At 40.4% G+C, this 15,773-nt stretch overlaps 1 protein-coding gene across 5 annotated transcripts in view; it reads left to right on the plus strand.

Moving 5' to 3' along the window:
- Positions 1-1,805: 1,805 nt before the first annotated feature.
- ART3 (ADP-ribosyltransferase 3 (inactive)) overlaps positions 1,806-15,773 on the plus strand; it is a 155,507-nt gene continuing 141,539 nt past the window's right edge. For all 5 annotated transcript variants that reach the window (XM_025887416.2, XM_073891795.1, XM_073891796.1 and 2 more), the window contains exon 1: positions 1,806-1,925. The gene's annotated coding sequence lies outside the window, so the exon portion shown is untranslated. The remainder of the gene's footprint in view (positions 1,926-15,773) is intronic.

Below are 15,773 nucleotides of genomic sequence, written 5' to 3' on the forward strand. Positions count from 1 at the left end.
AAGTCAGGAAATGTGATGTTTGTTCTGGTTGATCCACTAAGATTTGGAAGTTTCAGTACTGCGAAACAACATTTCTTTTTTTGTTTTGTTTTGTTTTAATTTAAATTCCAGTTAACATACAGTGTGATATTACTTTCCGGTGTACAGTATAGTGATTCCACTATTCCATACAACACCTGGGGCTCATCATAAGTGCACTCCTTAATCCGCATCACCTATTCAACCCATCCCTCACCCACCTTCCTCTGGTAACCATTAGTTTGTTCTCTCTAGTTGAGCCTGTTTCTCAGTTTGCCTCTCTTTCTTTTTTCTCCCTTTGCTCATTTGTTGTTTAAATTCCACATATGAGTGAAATCATATGGTATTTATCTTTCTCTGACTTATTTAGTTTAGCATTATATTCTCTAGTTCCATCCATGTTGTTGCAAATGGCAACATTTCATTCTTTTTTATGGCCGAATAATATTCCATAGTATACATATACCTCATTTTCTTTATTCATCAATTGATGGACACTTGAACTCAAGACAACATTTTTTTTTCCTTCAGCAAATGTATTTTTTAAAATTAACATATAATGTATTATTTGTTTCAGGGGTACAGGTCTGTGATTCATCAGTCTTACACAATTCACAGCACTTGCCATAGCACATACCCTCCCCAGTCAGGACATTTCTTAACTCTTTTTTTTTTTGGTTACTGACTCTCCTGAGATTAAATTGAATTCTAAATTAAATTAAATTTCTCCCTAAAGAGAACGATTAAATATTAATAAATAAGATTTTGTAGGATTAAACTTCAGTAGGCCACTAATCAGTGTATTAACTAAGATTTTTTAATCTCCCCAAGGACCAGTTTTTGTCCCCTGAGAGCAATCTCCAATTCTCAGTGGGGTGAGGACACTGAGAATGCATGCTATAGGATAATGGGGAACATAATAGCATTTTCTGTAACATGGTGCACATTTTTGGGCCAATGCAGAATACTCTTTAAAGAAAACTGTGGTGACCTTTGATACAGCTTGCTCGCTTGGTTATGCTTAAGTTTGGTGATGATTGCAGCCATGCATAGGGTGGAGCTGGGTTTAGGTCCCAGCTTTGCTACTTAACGACTGTGCAAAATACTTCTGCAAGCCTCAGTTCCCTATTCTGATAAAACTATTACTGTCCCCACAGGTTGTTAAAATTAAAGGCAACAATTCATAGTCAACTGCAAAGTACCACAAAGCTAGAGATCAGTCTTTCTAGCAAAGAAAGGGAGATGGAATTTTCTTAGAATAAATACTAAGGTCCAGCATGGCCTGCCTTTGTCCACCTTTCCAAGCTCTTCCTGCATAACTCTGGTCCAACACCCTTTCTTCCCTCTGTTCCTCAAAGGGACACATGCCTCCTTCCCACCGCAGTTTTTGCTTATGCGCTTCCCTGCCTGGAATCCTGTGCCTGTTCTGCCTTCTTACCCTACTAGTAATCCTAACCACCAACTTGGATTGTTGGCATTTCCCCCGGGAAGACTTTCCTGACCCCCAGACTCGGTCAGGATCCCACATATGCTCTCTCAGCACCGCGTGCTGACATCGAAGGCAACGTTACCCTTGCCTGCAATCCTATGGTCCAATCTCCTTCCACCACAAGAACAGGGAAGGCTTTCGAGGATCCACGCAAGCGCACAGGACTGAGGGAAAGCTTGAGGGAACCAAGGCTCCCCGCCCGCTTGGACACTGCGCGTGCGTAGCGCTACCGGGGGGGGGGGGGGGCAGACCAGCTGACCTCCCTGGGGGCTGAGAGGCACGCACTGCGCATGCCCAGCTAGCCCGCTTCCAGAACTTTCAGAGCGGAGGCTACGGGTACCGCTCGCGTATCTGGTGCCGCTGCTGGGTTCTCCTGCTGTTCGTGCTGAATCGGCCAGAGGAACACATTGGGAGAAAGGTAGTGGCTGTACCCCTTCGGGACCTCTCCTCCCTGCCCCCTGTCTGGCCGACAGCCTGCTGCCCCGAGAGGCTGCGTTTCTTCGGGACGGGGGGCGGGGAGGACGCCGGGAACGGGGCCTGTTTTGCAGTTTCCACACGAGGCTTGGGTTGACGCCGGAAGGGCTTGGTTACCGGGTCTGGGGCTACCGGGCAAGGCTTCGGAGGGTCCTTCGACTGCAGTTTGTGGTGACTGGGAGAAGGCCTTTTGGACAAGAGAAAAGAGGCGCTGGGGTCAGTTAGGAGCCACGGAAGGCCCACCTTGTTTATTACACAGAAGGGGCTACTTTCCTCTGCTAACAAGCTGCATGGGAGGGCTGGTCTGGAGGCGCGGCTGAGTGGCCGGGACGACTCTGTACGAAGCGTGCGCGGGCTGGCGTGACCTGTAGAAATAGACGAAGGCTGGGGCCGCTCCCGGCACCCCAGCGGTGCAGTCACTTGTTTCCCAGGCCGCCTTTTGGAAGTTGTCTTGAAAGCTCTGAGAGAAAACATTTTCCTGTCTGGGCAGGACAGAAAATCCCATCGAAGTGTCATTTATGGCCAGATAGGGCTTTTAGGGGAAAGAGAAACCCAGCGAGAGGATATTGCAGGCATTTCTCTCAGTCCTGGGGAAGGAGCCAAGGATTATCAGCATTTTGGAATCAACGATAAATTCTGTTTCCCTTTGGACATGGTTTTAACCTGTTTTGCTTCCAACAGTTCCTGTTCCCCAAGGAACCAAATGCTGATGTAACTCTCAAGAGCCTTGCAGAGGCATGATTATGTTTTCATATGTGCTCCCGGACTTTCCCCTTTCGTCCTTTTTGGTTATGGAATTAGTGTGGTCTGTTTAATTATATACAGTTTTACAGACTGTCACAGTGAAGATAAGTCTTCCTTTTACTTGTGAAAGGGGAAGTTTCTTTCAAAATGAAATCCCCAGGCCTGTTTGAATTTCTTACAGGGTGGACTTCCCCTTCTCTCAGCAGCTATTGCTAGTATTAAAGAATGCTGACTTGAAAAGGGTTTATTTCTTGAAAGTCTCAGAAGCCCCTACTTAGCTTTCTGATTTTTATTTTTTCCTCTTTTTTCCCCTATACAGGGAGTTCTTTCTTCCTTCCAAAATATGGTAAGGTGTCTGCAGGCAAATCATAGTTGTGTCCACATCTCAGATAACAAAGAAAGGAACAAATTCTTCCTTTACTGATCTTACATCAGGCCTCCTGGCTTATATTTTTTTATCTAAAGCTGAAGGAGTAGGTTAAATCTGTTAATAAACTATCCTGAGAGGAAATGTTAGAACATCATTGAAGGAGATAGCAGGAGGGGAGGAATGAAGCGGGGGAAATGGGACGGGGAGACGAACCACGAGAGATGATGGACTCTGAGAAACAAACTGAGGGTTCTAGAGGGGAGGGGCATGGGGGGATGGGTTAGCCTGGTGATGGGTATTAAAGAGGGCACGTCGTGCATGGAGCACTGGGTGTTATACGCAAACAGTGAATCATGGAACACTACATCAAAAACTAATGATGGAATGTATGGTGATTAACATAACAAAAAATTAAAAAAAATAAAGGACAGCTGTGGCTGAATGCTGGCGGTAACACATTTTTGCTCTTTTATTGTCTGATGACATGTTACCATAGTTATTAAGCTGCTGCCTAATTTGAAGAAAAATTATCCTGAAGAGGGAGAAAATATTTTTGTTTAAAAACCCATATTTATTTAAAGTGATTTACATTAAAATTCCTTATCTAGGTAACTTTACAAGAAAAAAGTCCATGCTCTTGAGACCCTTAATTTACTGCTTATCATTCATTTATTTCATTTACCAAGCTTTTATTACAATTCTAGACTCTATGGACACAAATATGAACAATAATCTCTGCCGTGAAAGAGCTCACAGTTTAGTGGGGGGAAAGTGGCATTCAAAGTAGTGATTACTGTAGAGGAAGTGGTATAATAAAGGATTGCACTCAGTTATTAGAGGTACATAAAAAGTCAGCTCTGGTTGAATTAGGTCTGGAAGGGAGAGTTGGTTGGAATTTATTACTAGAAGAAGGTGGATGGGGAGGCATTTTGTGCAGGAAGCATGAGAAAAACGATGCCAAAATTTGGAAACTGTAAGAACTGTGGTAAGGGTGAAGGGTACAGTGATAAAATTGGAGTGGTGAGAAATGAGGCTAGGAATATAGCAGCAACCAGAGGGTGAAGGGCCTTGTAAATCCTTATGCGGTGAGCAAACCTTCAAGAATTTTGACCAAAGGAGTGAGGTGAGGAGATTCACAAACACATAGGTACACCTATATCCACATCTGACCCTTGTCACTAAAAAATATTTTTAAATAATCTTATTTTACACAAACATTATGTTTACATAGTCTATATATTTAAAAATGTTTTTTTATATTTGTAGTCTATTCTCTGAGCACTGGAGTTGTTTCTCTTGGAATTGTTTATATTTCATTAATTTGAAAAAACCTCTTATTTTTTCAAAGATTTTACTTTCTTGGGATAGTTTCCTTTTTTGGAAATATAGAGACAAGGGTTAAAAACATTTTTATATCTCCTATAACATTTTGACTGATTACTTGCCAGAATGATTAGATTAATTTTGTAATGCCCCCATCTGATGTACCAGTTTCCCAATTCCTTTGTCGTTTGTATTTACTTTTATTTAATGTGTGAAACTTGGCACCTGAGATCAGTGTTTATTTAGTTTCTTATTGACCTTTTAGTTTGTCTTGTCTTAATACCTGCATCTTCTGTCTTTTCAAGATCACTTGTCAAGTGGAGTCAAGAGTATTAACTTTATAAATGTATGTCAATTCTTCACATATTCTGAATAGGAAGCTTTAATCCATTTTCAGTTGAAGTATCTGCTTTTTTAATTTCGTTGTTTTCTTAATTTTTATTGAAGTATATTGCATGTTCTTTTTTTTTAATATGTTAGTCACCATACAGTACATCATTAGTTTTTGATGTAGTGTTCCATGATTCATTGTTTGCATGTAACACCCAGTGCTCCATGCAATTCATGCCCTCCTTAATACCCATCACCGGGTTCACCCATCCCCCCACCTCCCTCCCCTCTGAATGAAGTATATTGCATGTTCTAAGCTGAATTGTGTCCTCTCAAAATGGATATGTTGAAGTTCTAACCACCAGTACCTCAGAATGTGACTGTATTTGGGGACAGGGTCTTTAAAGAGGTAACTGAGTTAAAATGAGGTCATTAGGGTGGACCCTAATCCATTATGACTGATGTCCTTATGAGAACAGTTAGGACACAGACATAGAGAAGACCATGTGAAGACACAGGGAGAAGAGGGCCACCAACAAGCCAAGGAGAGAGGTCTCACAAAGAAACCAACTCTGTTGATTCCTTGATCTTGGAGTTTTAGTCTCCAGAATTGTGAGAAAATAAATTTGTTGCTAAAGTTGCTCACTCTGTGGTATTTTGTGTGATAGCTTTAGTAACTAATACAACCTATATACAGGGGAAACATATGTAAATATATAGAAACCTGCACCAGCATCATGACTCTGGATTTTCACTGTCACTGGCATGACGGTATCATTCCCTTCTTCCCCAAAGATATATCACAAATGAGTTTGCCTATTTTTGAACTATATAAATGGCATTATATGTGTTCTATTTAGTGTCTCGTCCTTATGACTAAATGTTTTTGAGATTCATCCATGTCATGATGGAGTAGTTTCATTTTAATTGCTCTCTTGAATTCTGTTGTATGACCTACCACAAAGTATATATTCAGCTAATGGATATTTTGATTTTTTTCCCCTTTTGGGCTAAACTGAAAGTTGCTGTTATGAATGTTGTGTGTATCTTTTGGTGCATATATATATATATATATATATGCGTTTCTGTTTAGTGTATTAGGAGTGGAATTGCTGGTTCATAGAGTCTATGTATATTCAACTTAATTTATGCTGTTTATGCTTCCACCAGCAGTGAATGAGAGTTTCATTGACCCTACATTGCCATGTGTATTTCATATCATTAGGCTCATTGCCTTTTTATTTTAATTTTTTGCTCTTGAATGTTTAGAAGTTTTTCATTTTTACATAATACTGATTTCTATTTATTTCTGTAATGTATAGGGTTTTTTTTCTGTTCCTTTTTTAAAGATTTTATTTATTTGATAGAGAGAGTGAGAGAACACAGGCAGGGGGAGAGGCAGGGAGAGGGAGAAGCAGGCTTCCCGCCAAGCAGGGAGCCTGATGTGGAACCTGATCCCAGGACCCTGAGATATGACCTGAGCTGAAGGCAGACGATTAACTGACTGAGCTACTCAGGCGCTCTCTTCTCTTCTCTTCTCTTTTCTCGCTCCACACCCAGCCTGGGGCTTGTACTCACAACCCTGAGATCAAGAGCCGCATGCTCTGCTGACTGAGCCAGCTAGGTGCCCCTGTAGTTTATAGGTAATCTATAATTGATTATTTCAAACGATAAATTCTTGTCTGATATTGTATATTTTATTTTCAAGTTTTTATCTAAATTCCAGTTAACATGTAGTGTAATATTAGTTTCAGGAGTAGATTTTAGTGATTTATCACTTACATATAATACCAGTGCTCATTACAAGTGTCCTCCTTAATACCCATCATCCATTTAACCCATCGTCCTGCCCACCTCCCTTCCAGCAACCCTCAGTTTGTTCTGTATAGTTAAGAGTCTGTTCTGTGGTTTACCTCTCTTCCCCCCCCCATGTTCATATGTTGTTTCTTAAATTCCACATGTGAGTGAAATCATATGGTATTTGTCTTTCTCTGACTTATTTTGCTTAGCATAATACACTCCAGCTTCATCTACGTTGTTACAAATAATAAGATGTCATTCTTTTTTATGACTGAGTAATATCCCACTATTTATATATGTATGTATGTATACCATAATTCCTTTATCCATTCATTAGTCAGTGAACATTTGGGCTCTTTCTATTATTTGGCTATTGTCAACAAAACTAAAAGGCAACCTTCAGAATGGGAGAAGATATTTGCAGATGACATATTTGATAAAAGGTTAGTATCCAAAATCTATAAAGAACTTATTGAACTCAACACCCCAAAAACAATCATTAAGAAATGGGCAGAAAACATAAATAGACATTTTTCCAAAGAAGACATACAGATGGCTAGCAGATACATGAAAAGATGGTAAACATCACTCATCATCAGAGAAATACAAGTCAAAATTTCAATGAGATATCACCTCACATCTGGCAGAATGGCTAAAATTAACGCAGGAAACAACAGATGATGAGGATGCGGAGAAAGAGGAGCCCTCTTATACTCTTGATGGGATTGCAAACTTGTGCAGGCACTGTGGAAAACAGTATGGAGGTTCCTTAAGAAGTTAAAAATAGAATCATCCTTTGGTCCAGCATTGCACTACTAGATATTTACCAAAGGATACAAATATGTGGATTTGAAGGGAAAGTCTCCCACTAAAGTTTGTTAGTGATTTTTCTCCAGTTGCCATCAGATAGTGGCTGGGTCTGGAGTCATCTGAAGGCTTGGCTGTGCTGGATGACTAAAATAGCATCACAGGCCACCTCCATGTGGTCTCTTTCCCCAGCTGTATAGCCCAGGTATTAATTGGCCCCTGAAGACTTCTCCATGTGGGCTCTCTAATCAGCAATATAGCTGAGGCAGTGACAGTTCCTCCACCTCCTCCACCTTCACCCTCCATCCTTTCTTCTCCTTTTCCTTTTGCTCTTCGTCCTCTCTCTTCTTCACTGTGTACTTTTACATTTTTCTGTATATCTTCATACTACTTCAGTTTACTGTCTAGTGTTCTTTCATTTTAGCCTGAAGGACTCCGTTTAACATTTCTTGTAGGGCAAGTCTAATGGTATCAAACTCCTTTAACTTCTGTTTATCTGGAAATGTCTTCATTTCTTTTTCATTCTCAAAAGGTAGTTTTGCCAGATACAGAATTTTTGGTTGACAAATTTTTTTTTCCTTTCTGCATCTTAAATATGAAATCCTATTCTTTCTGGCCTCCATCATTTCTGATGAGAAATTGGCTGTTAATCTTATTGAAGATCTTTTCTATTTGAGGAGTCCCTTCTCTCTTGAATCCTCTTCAGAATTCTCGCTTTGTCTCTGAGGTTTTTTTATTATATTATGTTAATCACCATACATTACATCATTAGTTTATGATGTAGTGTTCCATGATTCACCGTTTGTGTATAACACCCAGTGCTCCATTCAATACGTGCCCTCTTTAATACCCATCACCAGGCTAACCCAAGCCTCCACTCCCTCCCCTCTAGAACCCTCAGTTTGTTTCTCAGAGTGCATAGTCTCTCATGGTTCGTCTCCCCCTTCAATTCCTCCTCTTCACTTTTCCCTTCCTGCTATCTTCTTCCTTTCTTTTTTTTTTTTAATATATATTATTTGTTTAAGAGGTATAGGTCTGTGATTCATCAGTCTTACACAATTCACAGCACTCACCATAGCACATACCCTCCCCAATGTCTATCACACAGCCACCCCATCCCTCCCACCCCCCACCACTCCAGCAACCCTCAGTTTGTTTCCTGAGATTAAGAATTCCTCATATCAGCGAGGTCATATGATACCTGGCTTTCTCTGATTGACTTATTTCACTCAGCATAACACCCTCCAGTTCCATCCACGTCGTTGCAAATGGCACGATCTTATTCGTTTTGATGGCTGCATAATATTCCATTGTATGTATATACCACATCTTCGTTATCTATTCATCTGTTGATGGACAGCTTGGCTCTTTCCACAGTTTGGCTATTGTGGACATTGCTGCTATAAACATCAGGGTGCAGGTGCCCCTTTGGATCCCTACATTTGTATCTTTGGGGTAAATACCCAGTAGTGCAATTGCTGGGTTGTACGGTGGCTCTATTTTCAACTTTTTGTGGAACGTCCATACTGTTTTCCAGAGTGGTTGCACCGGCTTGCATTCCCACCAGCAGTGTAGGAGGGTTCCCCTTTCTCTGCATCCTCGCCAACATCTGTTGTTTCCTGACTTGTTAATTTTAGCCATTCTGACTGGTGTGAGGTGGTATCTCATTGAGGTTTTGATTTGGATTTCCCTGATGCCAAGTGATGCTGAACACTTTTTCATGTGTCTGTTGGCTATTTGGATGTCTTCTGTGGAAAAATGTTCATGTCTTCTGCCCATCTTTTTTTTTTAATTTTTTATTATGTTAATCACTATACATTACACATTGCATTATTAGATTTTGATGTAGTGTTCCATGATTCATTGTTGGTGCATAACACCCAGTGCTCCATGCAGAATGTGCCCTCTTTAATACCCATCACCAGGCTAACCCATCCTCCCACACACCCCCCCCGAACGCCCAGTTTGTTTTTCAGAGTCCATCTTCTCTGATGGTTCGTCTCCCGCTCCGATATCCCCCCCTTCATTCTTCCCCTCCTATCTTCTTTTTTTTTTTTCTTAACATATATTACATTATTTGTTTCAGAGGTACAGATCTGTAATTCAACAGTCTTGCACAATTCACAGCGCTCACTATAGCACACAAACTCCCCAGTGTATCACCCAGCCACCCCATCCCTTCCACCCCCCCCCACACACTTCAGCAACCCTCAGTTTGTTTCCTGAGATTAAGAATTCCTCATATCAGTGAGGTCATATGATACATGTCTTTCTCTGATCGATTGACTTCGCTCAGCATAACGCCCTCCAGTTCCATCCACGTCGTTGCAAATGGCAAGATCTCATTCCTTTTGAGGCTGCATAATATTCCATTGTGTGTGTGTGTGTGTGTGTGTATATATATATGTATATATATACCACATCTTCGTTACCCATTCATCTGTCGATGGACATCTTGGCTCTTTCCACAGTTTGGGTACTGTGGACATTGCTGCTATAAACATCAGGATGCACGTACCCCTTTGGATTCCTACATTTGTATCTTTAGGGTAAATACCCAGTCAATTGCTGGATCATATGGTAGCTCTATTTTCAACTTTTTGAGGATCCTCCATACTGTTTTCCAGAGTGGCTGCACCAGCTTGCATTCCACCAATAGTGTAGAAGGGTTCCCCTTTCTCTGCATCCCCGCCAACATCTGTCATTTCCTGACTTGTTAACTTTAGCCATTCTGACTGGTGTGAGGTGGTATCTCACTGAGGTTTTGATTTGGATTTCCCTGATGCCAAGTGATGTTGAACACTTTTTCATGTGTCGGCCATTTGGATGTCTTCTTTGGAAAAATGTCTGTTCATGTCTTCTGCCCATTTCTTGATTGGATTATTTGTTCTTTGGGTGTTGAGTTTGATAAGTTCTTTATAGATTTTGGATACTAGCCCTTTATCTGATATGTCATTTGCAAATATTTTCTCCCATTCTGTCGGTTGTCTTTTGGTTTTGTGGACTGTTTCTTTTGCCGTGCAAAAGCTTTTTATCTTGATGAAATCCCAATAGTTCATTTTTGCCCTTGCTTCCCTTTTGGCGATATTTCTAGGAAGAAGTTGTTGTGGCTGAGGTCGAAGAAGTTGCTGCCTGTGTTCTCCTTTAGGATTTTGATGGACTCCTGTCTCACGTTTAGGTCTTTCAACCATTTGGAGTCTATTTTTGTGTGTGGTGTAAGGAAATGGTCCAGTTTCATTCTTCTGCATGTGGCTGTCCAATTTTCCCAACAACATTTGTTGAAGAGACTGTCTTTTTTCCATTGGACATTCTTTCCTGCTTTGTCAAAGATTAGTTGACCATAGAGTTGAGTGTCCATTTCTGGGCTCTCTAGTCTGTTCTAGTGATCTGTGTGTCTGTTTTTGTGCCAGTACCATACTGTTCTGATGACGACAGCTTTGTAATAGAGCTGGGTCCGGAATTGTGATGCCGCCAGCTTTGCTTTTCTTTTTCAATGTTCCTCTGGCTATTTGGGGTCTCTTCTGGTTCCATATAAATTTCAGGATTATTTGTTCCGTTTCTTTGAAAAAAGTGGATGGTATTTTGGTGGGGATTGCGTTGAATGTGTAGATTGCTCTAGGTAGCATTGACATCTTCACAATGTTTGTTCTTCCAATCCATGAGCATGGAACATTTTTCCATTTCTTTGTGTCTTCCTCAATTTCTTTCATGAGTATTTTATAGTTTTCTGAGTACAGATCTTTGCCTCTTTGGTTAAATTTATTCCTAGGTATCTTATGGTTTTGGGTGCAATTGTAAATGGGATTGACTCCTTAATTTGTCTCTCTTCTGTCTTGTTGGTGTATAGGAATGCCACTGATTTCTCTGCATCGATTTTATATCCTGCCACTTTATTGAATTCCTGTATGAGTTCTAGCAGTTTTGGGGTGGAGTCTTTTGGCTTTTCCACATAAAGTATCATATCATCTGCAAAGAGTGAGAGTTTGACTTCCTCTTTGCCGATTTGGATGCCTTTGATTTCTTTTTGTTGTCTGATTGCTGTGGCTAGGACTTCTAATACTATGTTGAATAGTGGTGAGAGTGGACATCCCTGCCGCATTCCTGACCTTAGGGGGAAAGCTCTCAGCTTTTCCCCATTGAGAATGATATTCGCTGTAGGTTTTTCCTAGATGGCTTTTATGATATTGAGGTATGTATCCTCTATCCCTAATACTCTGAAGAGTTTTGATGAAGAAAGGATGCTGTACTTTGTCAAATGCTTTTTCTGCATCTACTGAGAGGATCCTATGATTCTTGTTCTTTCTTTTGTTAATATATTGTATCACATTGATTGATTTGAGGATGTTGAACCAACCTTGCAGCCCAGGGATAAATCCCACTTGGTCATGGTGAATAATCCTTTTAATGTACTGTTGGATCCTATTGGCTAGTATTTTGGTGAGAATTTTTGCATCCATGTTCCTCAAGGATATTGGTCTGTAATTCTCCTTTTTGATGGGGTCTTTGTCTGGTTTTGGGATCAAGGTAATGGTGGCCTCATAAAATGTGTTTGGAAGTTTTCCTTCCATTTCTATTTTTTGGAACAGTTTCAGGAGAATAGGTATTAATTCTTCTTTAAATGCTTGGTAGAATTCCCCTGGGAAGCCATCTGGCCCTGGGCTTTTGTTTGTTGGGAGATTTTTGATGACTGCTTCAATTTCCTTAGTGGCTATAGGTCTGTTCAGGTTTTCTTTCTTCCTGGTTCAATTTTTGTAGTTGATACATCTCTAGGAACGCATCCATTTCTTCCAGGTTATCTAATTTGCTGGCATAGAGTTGCTCATAATATGTTCTTATAATTGTTTGTATGTCTTTGGTGTTGGTTGTGATCTCTCCTCTTTCATTCATGGTTTTGTTGATTTGGGTCGTTTCTCTTTTCTTTTTGATAAGTCTGGCCAGGGGTTTATCAATCTTGTTAATTCTTTCAAAGAACCAGCTCCTAGTTTCGTTGATCTGTTCTACTGTTCTTTTGGTTTCTAGTTCATTGATTTCTGCTCTGATCTTTATTATTTCTCTTCTCCTGCTGGGTTTAGGCTTTATTTGCTGTTTTTTCTCTAGCTCCTTTTTTTTTTTTTAAGATTTTGTTTATTTATTTGACAGAGAGACACAGCGAGAGAGAGAACACTTTCTAGCTCCTTTAGGTGTAGGGTTAGGTTGTGTATTTGAGACCTTTCTTGTTTCTCAAGAAAGGCTTGTATTGCTATATACTTTTCTCTTAGGACTGCCTTTGTTGTATCCCAAAGATTTTGAACAGTTGTGTTTTCATTTTCATTGGTTTCCATGAATTTTTTTAATTCTTCTTTAATTTCCTGGTTGACCCATTCATTCCTTAGTAGGATGCTCTTTAGCCTCCATGTATTTGAGTTCTTTCCGACTTTCCTCTTGTGATTGAGTTCTAGTTTCAAAGCACTGTGGTCGGAAAATATGCAGGGAATAATCCCAGTCTTTTGGTACCGGTTGAGACCTGATTTGTGACCTAGGATGTGATCTATTCTGGAGAATGTTCCATGGGCACTAGAGAAGAATGTGTATTCCATTGCTTTGGGATGGAATGTTCTGAATATGTCTGTGAAGTCCATTTGGTCCAGTGTGTCATTTAAAGTCTTTATTTTCTTGTTGATCTTTTGCTTAGATGATCTGTCCATTTCAGTTAGGGGGGTGTTAAAGTCCCCCACTATTACTGTATTGTTGTCAATGTGTTTCTTTGCTTTTGTTATTAATTGCCTTATGTAATTGGTTGCTCCTCTGTTAGGGGCATAGATATTTACAATTGTTAGATCTTCTTGTTGGATAGACCCTTTAAGTAGGATATAGTGTCCTTCCTCGTCTCTTATTACAGTTTTTGTTTTAAAATCTAATTTGTCTGATAATAAGGATTGCCACCCCAGCTTTCTTTTGGTGTCCATTAGCATGGTAAATGGTTTTCAACCCCCTCACTTTCAATCTGGCGGTGTCTTTGGGTCTAAAATTAGTCTTGCAGACAGCATATCGATGGGTCTTGTTTTTTAATCCAATCTGATAGCCTGTGTCTTTTGATTGGGGCATTTAGCCCATGTACATTCAGGGTAACTGTTGAAAGGTATGAATTTAGTGCCATTGTATTGCCCATAAGGTGACTGTTACTGTATGTTGTCTGTGTTCCTTTCTGGTCTCTGCTGCTTTTAGGGTCTCTCTTTGCTTAGAGGACCCCTTTCAATATTTCTTGGAGGGCTGGTTTCGTGTTTGCAAATTCCTTTAGTTTTTGTTTGTCCTGGAAGATTTTTATCTCTCCTTCAATTTTCAGTGACAGCCTAGGTAGATGTAGTATTCTTGGCTGCGTATTTTTCTCGTTTAGTGCTCTGAAGATATCATGCCAGTCCTTTCTCATCTGCCAGGTCTCTGTGGATAGGTCTGTTGCCAATCTAATGTTTCTACCATTGTAGGTTACATATCTCTTCTCCCGAGCTGCTTTCAGGATTTTCTCTTTGTCTCTGAGACTCGTAAGTTTTACTATTAGATGTCGGGGTGTTGACCTATTTTTATTGATTTTGAGAGGGCTTCTCTGTGCCTCCTGGATTTTGATGCCTTTTCCTTCCCCACATTAGGGAAGTTCTCTGCTATAATTTGCTCCAATATACCTTCTGTCCCTCTCTCTCTTTCTTCCTCTTCTGGGATCCCAATTATTTTAATGTTTTGTCTTATCGTATCGCTTATCTCTTGAATTCTGCCCTCGTGATCCAGTAGTTGTTTCTCTCTCTTTTTCTCGGCTTCTTTATTTTCCCTCATTTGGTCTTCTATATCGCTGATTCTCTCTTCTGCCTCATTTATCCTAGCAGTTAGTGTCCCCATTTTTTATTGCACTTCATCTATAGCCTTTTTGATTGTGATTTGGTTAGATTTTCGGTATTTCTCCAGGAAGGGTTTCTCTAATAACTTCTATGCTTTTTTCAAGCCCAGCTAGTATCTTTAAAATCATGATTCTGAACTCTAGGTTCGACATCATACTAATGTCTGTATTGAGTAGGTCCCTGGCAGACGGTACTACCTCTTGTTCTTTTTACTTAGGTTTTTTTTTTTCGTCTTGTCATTTTGTCCAGAGGAGAATAGATGAATAAGAGAACAAAATGATAACAGGTTAACAACGTCCCCAGCAAATATACTCTAAACATATCAGAAAAGACCTGAAACCAGGGGAAAAGAAAGGGAAAGAAAGAAAAAAGAAAGAGGAAAAAGATAAAAACAAACAAAAACAGAACAAAACAAAAAAAACCAATATGATCAAATATGATCAGGCTGGTGCATAGATCAGTGCCACACACTAGATTTTGGGTTTATTTTGGTCTGTTAGAAGAAAGTGCCTCCTAAAATTTTAAAGAAAGAAAGATTTATATATGTCCAAAATAAGGGTTGATACAATGAAGGGATGGAAGATGACTGTGAAGATGAAAATTATAGAAGATTTTATAAAAGGAATTGGTAAGAAGTTGTTTGAAAAAAGAAGGAAGAAGGTTTAAAAAAAAAAAAGAATGTGATCAGGCAGGAGACTAGAACAAAGCCATACAGTAGTGATTTAGGGTATATTTTGATCTGTTAGAAGAAACTGTATCTCAAAATTTTAAAGAGAGAACGACTTATATATGCCAAAAATAAAGGTATCTACTATGAAGGGATAGAATATGACTACAAATGAAAAATATAAAAGTTTTTTTTTCCAAAAAGGAATTGATAAGATGGTTGAAAAAGGGAAAAAGAAAAATTAAAAAAAAAGTTAAAAAAAATTAACTTTGAAAAACTAATGAATCATGGTAAAAAAGCCATGAATTCTATGTGCAGTATTCCCCTAGCCCTGTAGTTCTCCTGTTCTCTTTGATCGGTAAACTTGGTCTTGGCTGGCTGTTCTTGCTGATCTTCTGGGGGAGGGGCCTGTTGCCGTGGTTCTCAAATGTCTTTGCTGGAGGCGGAATTGCCCCGCCCTTGCCGGGTGGGGCTAAGCAGTCTGCTCGGGTTTGCTCTCGGGAGCTTTTGTTCCCTGCAAGCTTTCCGTACAGCTTTGGAGGACAAGAGTGAAAATGGTGGCCTCCCAGTCTCCACCTGGAGGAGCTGAGAACTTTGGGCCCAGCTCCTCTGCGTCCCCAGAGAAAAGCAGTCAGTCACTCCCGTGTCCCCGGTCTCTGCCCGCACTCCATGCTCACCTGGCCTGTGACCAAGCATTTCTGTCTCTGGCACCCGACTCGGTGTGGAGTCTCCAAACCCAGCAGATCCCTGCGGTGTGTTCCTACACCGCTCCTTCTGGGGGAGGAAGGGGAGTCTCCCTGGATCTGCCACTTGTTGGGTCCCTACTGGAGGAGCAGTGGCCCCACTGGGCCGCATATCACGGTTTATGGCAACCCCGAGCTGAGA

The sequence above is a fragment of the Callorhinus ursinus genome, unplaced genomic scaffold (genome assembly GCF_003265705.2).
Source record: "Callorhinus ursinus isolate GAN/ISIS: 27379988/994484 unplaced genomic scaffold, GSC_fseal_2.0 scaffold4, whole genome shotgun sequence".
Lineage (NCBI taxonomy): Eukaryota > Metazoa > Chordata > Mammalia > Carnivora > Otariidae > Callorhinus > Callorhinus ursinus.